Consider the following 9477-nt stretch of genomic DNA (forward strand, 5'->3'; position numbering starts at 1 on the left):
TAGTGGTAGAAGGTCACTCCCTGCCTGGAGTTTACTTCTGGCAGGGGTCGGGGGATGTTCGCTCTCACTTGACTCAGCAATTGGAAAAGGTAATCATTTCTAATGGTTGGAAATTGAACCGCAATTCCTACTAACAAGACTTAAGGGGCGGGGGTACCTCGTAATTGATTTTGCGATGAGCTGTGATTACTGATCCTGTTAATTTCAGGGACGTTTCTTAATCTGACTGACCGAACGGCAGATGTATTCTAAATTGGTAAATCTGCCATAGAACCACCGTAATTCTTTACATGTAAGAGGGAAATATATAAATAAAAGTCAGGAGAATTTAATTTCCCCGTTAACTCGCACAGACGTGCTAGGAGCTAAAAGCGAGAGAAACCTAAAATAAAACTATTTCTGCTTAAAAAAACAGTGACTTTTTGAGGTTTGTGTTAAGTATTATTATTAATGTATTCCTTTACAAAATTGAGATAACGTTGTGGTTCGTAAGAACCATGTTCAGTGAACTTTCTCAAGTCCCCTGTTTCTAGCTCTGGATCAGAGACGTAAGTCTGAGCGTCTCAACTACACCAGCGCCACGCCCCAGCTGCGGGGGCGAGATAAACTGGTTTACAAACACACACTAGGGCGGCCGACAGGATAGACATAATGCAGAGAGCTTTCACAGGATAACCCCACGCCTGGTATGGAGAGATACTGCGTACATTGTTGAAGAAGTAAGTGTTTATGAGCTGTCCACAAACGAGGAATGTTAAGTTTCAAACCTCATCCCGCTATACACAGGAAAAGGTTCTTAAGCCCTCAACTAAAAGAAAACTCTCATGAATTTCTGACCTCTGTGAGTATCCTAGACTTCTGGGTTACCAAAACACTGCCGAAACAAAAAGACCCAGAAAACAGCAAATGACAGATCGCTTTTTCGGAGGCAGATATTTCCGGGACCACAACTTTTTGGGGGCAAAAATTCCCAAACATTGAGAATATTTTCATGTAGAGATTTTACACGATTCAAGTGTGCACCCACGAGGCTTATGACTTTGAAATGTATGCATATAAGTAGAAATGAATGTGCCTAGAGTACCTCAGTACAATGCACGCGTACCATAATACTCTAGCATTATTCACTAGGGCAGGCGGGGAGAAACCAAGTCCAACTTCGAGATAATTTTGACTCCTATCCGTGTGAATACCGCAACAATATTATATTCAGTGCATTATTTGTGCCTGTGGTTTCCGGTGCAGTGCACCGCCACTTTTTTTTTGAGGGCCGGCACCTTTTCTTTTTGCCTCAGGCATTTACTGAGAGCAAAAGACACATATAGAAAACACAGAGGAAGAGAAACGTTAAAAGCTTCACAAAGGGAGAAAGCAGGAAGCTGCAAGAGTGATCTGAAGGGTCGGGGTGGCTGTAAATGGATTAGAGAGGCCCGAGATGGCTTCAAGATTACGCTGCCTCAGTATTCCGTGGTCGCACATTTAATTGCAGCAACCACGTTTCAGACGAGAGCTTTGTGCACGGGGACGTTTGTGCTTACAAATTAACCACTGATTATATTGGAACATTGATATAATGATAGCTTCCTCTACATGGACCTGTAAGTGCTGCCGGATTTATACGAATGTACTGTCCAAATGCATGTAATGTGACATTTTGGACATAACGTCTGTATTTCGTAACACTTTATGTGTTGAATTTCCATCACCTGTCATTTGTCAATAAATGTTTTAAGTCTGTTTTCCCTTATGAACTCCTCCCTTCCCACAGATCTCCCCCCCCCCCCCCCCCACAACCTGAGAAATTGGTATTTTTCATGCATATTCCCAAACTCAAGAATAATCTGTTCTGACCACATGTCAAAATCTAACCATCAGCTAAAGTCTAATATACAGGGTTGAGTGTCTCCATTATGCAGGTCTTTTGCTGCATATACCACAACGCTGGTCACTGTACCCCATTGTGGAATTAGACACTGCGGGGGATGCAGGTGGTAACAGACACCTCAGAGCGTGAGAAGGCGAGCACCTAGGTAAAACTTGAAACAAGCATTGGCAAAGCCAATAAATCGTACCTACACAAGACCTATTGGCTTTGCCAGTATGTTTTAGCCCTGCTGTACTCCAGGGTTGTTGTTTTTCAGCGTGACTAAAAGTTAGTGGCGTAAAGGAGGGGGCGTGGAGTGGTGTCTTAAGGTGGAGTGACCTGGACTAGCGTGTTATGGAGTGGCGTAGAGTGGCACAAAGTTGAGTAAAGTGGAGTGGAGTGGCGTAGTTCTGTGGAGTGTCAGAGTGGAAGGTCTGCCCTTGGTAGTCGGCAAACGTGTACTCATTTATGACCGCAAAGCATTAGTACTTTCCTGTGAAACTCGTGAGAAGCTGCTGCATCATTGAAACCCCTTTTCCTTGCTACTTGTACGTGTGAATTACATGCATTAATACCGGGCTTGCAGGGCGGATTAATTAAGATGTAGGATTTGACCTGTTAGGCAATTCGATGGCATGTTATTTAGTTGTTATTAAATGCGGATCTGCTCACATATATGTGATCTGGCACTTCCGATCTCTGCAGTCAGAGAAGGGAACCTGAGTTTAAATTTTTTGAAGAAAAAAAAAACTTAGTGAAAATAGTTGCTTTCAATGAAAGGCAGAAAAAGGCTCGCTGACTTTGGGAATGTAAGAGGCGGCACACCAAGATGACAGTGTTAAAGTAGTTCCTTCCGTTTCCAGCATGCACGCCCAATGGTGACCTAAGTGCAAAATTATCAAAATACAGCAATTTTAATTTAAAAAGAAAAGTGCTGACACACGGGGTCTGTCGTATGAATGAACTAGAGATATAGCCACCTGGCAGGTGCGTAGACATCAACAAATTACTCTCCTACACCCCGCCCCACAATCTCGAGACCCCAAGTGGCAAGCAGCTGACTCCTCACTTTAAAGAAACATGTTGAACAGACCTCCAAACCTGCTCGAGGAGGAGTGGAATTTTAGCGAGTACACTGGTTTTTGGTACTGGAATGGACTACAGAGGGTGCTTGGGGGTGATGGAAAGTTAAGAACCACAAATTATATCACCACAGGATGTCTAGGAAGGTTTACTTGATTCTTGGGTGATACCATTTGGATGGGGATGCTCTAAGGGGTGGAGCCTATATAACTCACACGCTGAAGCAGATGTTATAGGCCAATAACTGTATTTTCTTTTGTTCTATTCCAGGTAAAATAAATACGTTGCACAGAGACATGGACTCGTAACCAAAGAGGAAAGGACATATTATCTGAAGGAGTACGTCTTCCTATCAGCAAGTTGGACACTTCTTGTCACAAGACAGTGCAGCTGCTATACATTTCTGTTTAGTGAAGGAAAAAACTGAGATATGTGATTATTTCTTTCCAGTACTGGTCCCCCACCCACAAGGTGCAGCAAGCAGAAGATCCTATTTAGAGTATACTTTGTCTCATGTCCGCAGAGACTTATGCTTCTTGCATACTTTTTTAAATTGTGCATATAGGCTCGTCTATTAGCTCAGTGAGTACAGCGCACGTGGAATGTGCATTCTAGCTCTCGCGTGACTTCCGCAGAAGCTGTTTTCAGCCTTACAGGAAAAGCAAAGAAACAGCAAGTAGGAATTCTCTGGAGGCATCTTTTTATTTTAAAGTGCACACATTACGTATTTTCTACAGATGCAAATTCTAATTAAAATAATTTCTGCATCTGCAGGGATTATCTTTGCAGCTGGGTGCTTTGGGGAAGAGGGGACATACAAACCTGACACTTATTTGTGTGTGAAAAAGGTCGCTTTATTGGAAAACAGGTGCACTCACAATTCAAAGCCTTGGCCTTCAAAACTAAACACCTCACTATACAGCCAGTCACCTACCAAAACTCAACCCCCTCCTCTACTCTACCCTGCCCCCACCCCCCCTACTCTCCCCTACCCCCACCCTACAACCTTGAACTTGCAATCTAGTATTCGTTAACTGATCTGTTTACTCCCCATTGAAACTGTTCCTATCCTTAACAGCCTTCTGCTGCAACATAACAAATGAACTTGCAACTAGCATAACTCATGACGCAAAGTTTTACTTCCTTTCTTGTCCTGCTATTGCCCACCCCCTTTTGTTTGCTAACCGTACCTATTTGTATGCCATGTGAAACACCCTGCCTCTGCATGCACGTGCTCCAAGCGACAACCTTAGAAAACAATTCTCCTGTGCACCTATACCCCAGCAAGACGGCCTATCTAAAAACCCCTTTTTTTTTTACATTTCTTTAACCCCTTTAAGGACATACCTACTTCTAGGGGGGAGGGGGAGAGAGAAATGCTTTCTACCCCCTACTTCCAACCACTGTGTCACCTTACAAAATGGGGCCCCCACCTAAAATGGCACTCCGATATATCCCATACAGTTGCCCAAAAGTGTAGCCCAAAAACAGCCCAATGCAGCTCGGACTGCACCACTTCCCCAAACTTTCCTGGGAGGAGATCTCCCCCCGTTCGGCTGTCCCCCCCAGGCCCGATGGGGGAAGAGGGGATATACCAACCTGACACTTATTTGTGTGTGAAAAAGCCCGCTTTATTGGAAAACTAAATACCTCACTAAACAGCCAGTCACCTACCAAAACTCACCCCCTCCCCTACCCTCCTCCCACCCTACAACCTTGACCCTGTGATCTAGCATTCGTTAACTGATCCAACAGTTTACTCCACGTTGAAACTGTTCCTATCCTTAACAGCCTTCTGCTGCCCTCTCTCTATCCCCCCCGAATACCTGTCCTCCCTTTCCACCCCACCCTCACCCAGCAACCGCTCCTCTCCCTCTCCCTCGTCTGTGCCCCATTTCTCATTTTGCCCAATGGGAAGGTTGCATGCCCTACCTCCTTGTGTTCCTGACTCTTCGCTCCACGCGCTATGTCTTATCCCCCCCTCCCCCTCCTGAAGCACACTCTTTTGAAGGCCGCAACCCCCCATATATGGGAGGCTTCCCCGCATTGCAAACCACCTCGCGCTGCCGGCGCACCTGCAGTGCAGGACGGGCCTGCCAGCCCCTCCCCTTGCTGCATACCCCAAGCCTCATCTAGCATGCACTCCTCCTTCCGCTCCCACGATGCGCGTTCCCCCTGTCCCCCACCTCTCCCAGCGGAGGCCGCTCTCCCCATGTGAGGGTGGTATCCCCTTCTTACCTTACGCCCAGCGTTCCGTCCCCGAAGTGGAGGCCAGTAGGCCCATATGACCGTCGCTACTCCACTCGTTGACCAGCGCGCAGGCCGCATCTCGGCCAGGGTGCTCTCCTGCACCACGTCCATGCGGGCTGCTTGCCAAAGCATACAATGGGCCTGCTGAACCAGATCGTCAGTCGACATCTTCTTGACAGGTACGTCCGCCTCACAATGTATATGTATCTATGAAATCTGTGTCTTACTACGCTCACCGCCAGCTGCTGTCAAAACGGCAATAACCCTTCTGCTCCACCAAAACTAACCATAAGCCAACCATGAAGCCAAATTGCAAAAGCTTTCTACCCCGTACTGCCAACCACTGTGTCTTCTTCCAAAATGATGCCCCCACCTAAAATGGCGCTCCTATATATCCCACAAAGTATCCCAAAAGTGTATTCCAAAAACAGCCCAATGCAGCTTGGACTGCACCACTTCCTCAAACTTTCCTGGGGGAGAGACCTCCCTCCGGTCGGCAGTCCCCGCCCCAATGCCCCATTCTACTGTGATGTGGCTTACAGTATAAACTTTATACAGATTGACATATTAAAGCCTGTCTCTGAGCGTAAGTGATTTTCAGCGTTATGGGTAGTGTTTAAAAATAATTTAAAACACAACACATTACACAGCTGTATCCTAAAATTACATTGTAAACCAGCATTGTTGTTTCTTGTTTACACACAGGTCTAATTGGGACCTTTTCGTTTTATAGTGGCATATACTTGATGATAACTGAGTTCGTATACCTAGTGCCCCAGGGGCGTGTGCACCCACTTTGTGCGCCCCGGGGGCACTGCTTTGTTTCAGAAGGGACCACAAATGCTTGTGCTGCCCCTTGTGTCATACAGAGCACTGGCCCCTGGTGCGTAAATAGTATCCTGCACAGAGCTGACGGTCTTCGATTGCATACATTTTCACAGATTAAATCTGGCAAATTTGTACGGGGGAAGGGGAGGGCGGGGACAGTAGTACTCTGAGAACAAGGACAATGTGCAGTATTTCTGTATTATGCTTCATTTCACGCTTCAGAATGAGAAGGTAATAATACCGTACCCTGTATTATCCCCAAATTCGGAATGATGACCAAAATGCCTATTCCCAAAATGCTACCAGTGAATATGACAACTGGTTTGAGAGCGTAAGACTGGTGGAAACTGCTGGCTTGAGTTTGGGCCTGTAAATACTCCTAGTTAAAATTGTATTACCCTTGTTAGAAATAAAGTTGATAGTTTATAGCCAAGCCATTCCACAAAGGGTATGTTTGAGCTCTTGATACACAATACTTTATTGGTTGCAATAGTGCACACACATCAATGTACAGTTTTAGGGACCACCTTCGTTTTTTTGAGTTGAGAGGGGAGCCGTGCTTAACAAGGATCACATCTCAACCCCTGCACCTGTTGGCTATCCCTCACTGTACTTGTTCCCCATTTCCATTGGGTAGTGTAGAGAAAGCTTGTTTTTTCTTCCCATAATGCTAGTAGAGAATCTACGTGCTTTTCAATAATTAACTCTAGACAGATGCCTTCCTTCTACTATATGAGCCACCACTTCCTCTACTTTCCAGAATTCATCGTTGAGTTTTCTAAATCTATTAAGTGTCAGAGTAATGCGTAGTGTTTTCATGCCTCACCACTTTTATTAAAGTGCCTTTAGATGTTAATTTGAAACAGTATAACGAGGTCTGTGTTCCACATAAACAGTGAAGTGAAGGATGTCCTCACAGACTGCCCAGAAATTGTTTTACAGTTCAAAAGCTTGCACAAGGAGCCGGTACAAAAGGCACTATAAAGAAAAGATCACTGAAGCGTGTTAGGTGTGCCCAGCTTAACATTTTGAGACGTGTTCTTTTGCTAGACGTTCCAACCCAGCAGCAGCCCATCCAATCTGGAGCCTTGTGGGCCAAAAATTCAACCATTCCTGTTTCTGCAAAATTAGCAGCAGCCTGACAGCCAGGGCATATGCACAGTTCTGACCATGGCAGCCGAGCACTGGACAATCTCATGGCAAGGAATGGAAAGAATCTCTAATATCATAAACACCACCTGCAGTGCTTACACCTCAAGAGGGGTTACACAATATTACCACAATGCTTCTGCTAATCCAAAAACAAACTTTTGCAGATCACAGGAATTCAGTAGCACAAGTAGGCTTACAATCTGAAGCATGTCCTGGAGTCTGCCGGTCTAAAGTAGGAAACCCTCCCAGAACCTTAACACCCTGGGTGTAGAAGGATGAGTTGTGAATGTTAAATAGGAAGTAGATATTTTGGAGGCTAGCCAGTACCTAGGAATGACCCAGCTGCAGGATTATCTCGTAAGCCCCTGTCACCTTTTTTCGGTATACAGCCTTCCTACTACTGTAAGATACTGGATTGTCCGGGACACCTCACCACATTTTGCAGGGATGCGCTGTCATTTTGGGTTACATCATTCTCCAGCGGGGGCAACTGCTGTTCTGCTGTTCTGTTGTTCATAAGTCAAAAGTCCATTCCTTATGGTATGGCCTCAAGTTGTAGTCTAATGAGAACAGAGCACTGAGATGCAACATGGGCTATAAGCATCTTCTTTTTGTTCAGATGGCTCCTATCAATGCCATTTTAGTATTTCTTTGCATTGGAGCTTCAGAATTTCCCTGTCATCAACCCCGAGGAACCTTTCCTGCTGCATCGGCCGACCTCAGTATTACACCAGACATTTGATATATCATATACATTTCCATGTTTGAATACAGATATCATCAGCAACACAACTTATACAGGGCCTAGAAGGGATGCAAGATTAATAAATAAAAAAAAAACCATTAGGTTAGGTTGCCAATATTTTGTCCAGTGCTTGTTCAAAAGTTTCATAGTTCTAGTGCTCGGAAACCAGTCTAGGGTCCAAGCGCTAGAGCTACAAATCTTATAAATAAACATTGCCTTGATAACGTCCCTTGATGATATTTGTAGTCAAATATGAAAAGCATTATTAATTGATATCCCCGTCACTTTGTCTACACACAACCACCTCTCATTCCCATCACAGGACTAGGGCCATGTACAATGTGAGGATAGTAGACACAATAACTACCAGGGATTTCAGAACTCACTTAGGGCACCTGAAATAAAAGCGGGAAGATATGGCCCTTAAGCTGACCCTAGCTAAACTTTTGATAAATCTAACTAAATCTGTGACTCTAAAATATTATTTGATTGATGGAAATACTTGAATCTTAAGGGTGACTCTTAGCACACGGTTTGTTGTTTGGTGCACTCCAGTCTGTGTCCTGGATCCTTCATCACGAATCTTCTGTCAGTTTCTTTTTTTAAATGCAAGTTAAGGGTTTATCTTATATATAAATATAAATTTGCAAAATGCTTCAAGGGGTACTCATTTGCTGTTGCATATGTAAAAAAGGAACCACTGTTATTTTTAGGGACAGCACTCAAATGGAGCCCGCATCTTTTTACTGTGAAATGCACAGTTTACTATCTGTTGTGAACCCATATTTAATTTTGTTTATTTGCCAAGTTCCGAGGTTAAACATGATGCCTCTCTACTAATAACCATGTTGTTTGTCTCACCCACTGCATAAAAAACATTTTCACTCAGGTGTGACAAAGATAGTAGTTTTCTTTTGTCAGCTGTGCACCTTTATGTTTTAACTAAAGTCGATACTTACAAACTCAGCGCAGAAAAGCACAGAAACCCCTGCAGGTAAAATATATAAAAAACGTGATGTTACAATACATGTTGGGTGTCATGCAAGTTCTGAGTGTCTGTAAAACCAACGATAGACTTTAAAAAATAGAGCAAATACCAAAGTAAAATTTAAAATCTGACTAGCCTTTCAAATTCCTGTTTAAGCATACTTGCTAAAATGCAAGCTTGCAGCCATATAATTGTTTTTTTTCTATTTTACTGAAGATATTTAGAGCAGAGCCCTTTTCATGATAGCCCTGGTTTATAAGGAAATGGCCAGTGTGTTTTATTTTAATCACAATTAATACACTTCAATAGGAGGAACTGAAAGATACTACTAGATTGTAGGCGTCTTGTAATTGCCACCCCACTGGGTTCCTGCCCCTACTGCCGAACCAGAAACAACAACTCTGTGTTGTTCCTTTCAGAGCTTTACAGGGTAGGCACCACACGTGACTGCAGTGTGAACATGCACACGCTTGATTTCCTTGCAAAGGGAGCAAGGTTGCCAGTGGGGCAAAAATAACATAGTGTGTCATAAAAATGGACAGAATGTGTATTTGCAATGTGTGTGTA

The 9477-nt window shown here is 44.0% G+C and overlaps 1 protein-coding gene across 2 annotated transcripts in view; it reads left to right on the forward strand.

Annotated features, from left to right (window-relative positions):
• Window positions 1–8821, forward strand: part of LOC138249999 (carbohydrate sulfotransferase 7-like) — an 84040-nt gene extending 75219 nt beyond the window's left edge. Inside the window, exons 1-2 of one of the 2 annotated variants that reach the window (XR_011194878.1) lie at window positions 622–719; window positions 3218–8821. The gene's annotated coding sequence lies outside the window, so the exon portion shown is untranslated. Of the gene's footprint in view, window positions 1–621; window positions 720–3217 lie in introns of those variants that run through there. The other variant, XM_069204293.1, reaches the window with a different exon arrangement.
• Window positions 8822–9477: the final 656 nt, after the last annotated feature.

This window comes from Pleurodeles waltl, chromosome 8, assembly GCF_031143425.1.
Source record: "Pleurodeles waltl isolate 20211129_DDA chromosome 8, aPleWal1.hap1.20221129, whole genome shotgun sequence".
Classification (NCBI taxonomy): Eukaryota; Metazoa; Chordata; class Amphibia; order Caudata; family Salamandridae; genus Pleurodeles; species Pleurodeles waltl.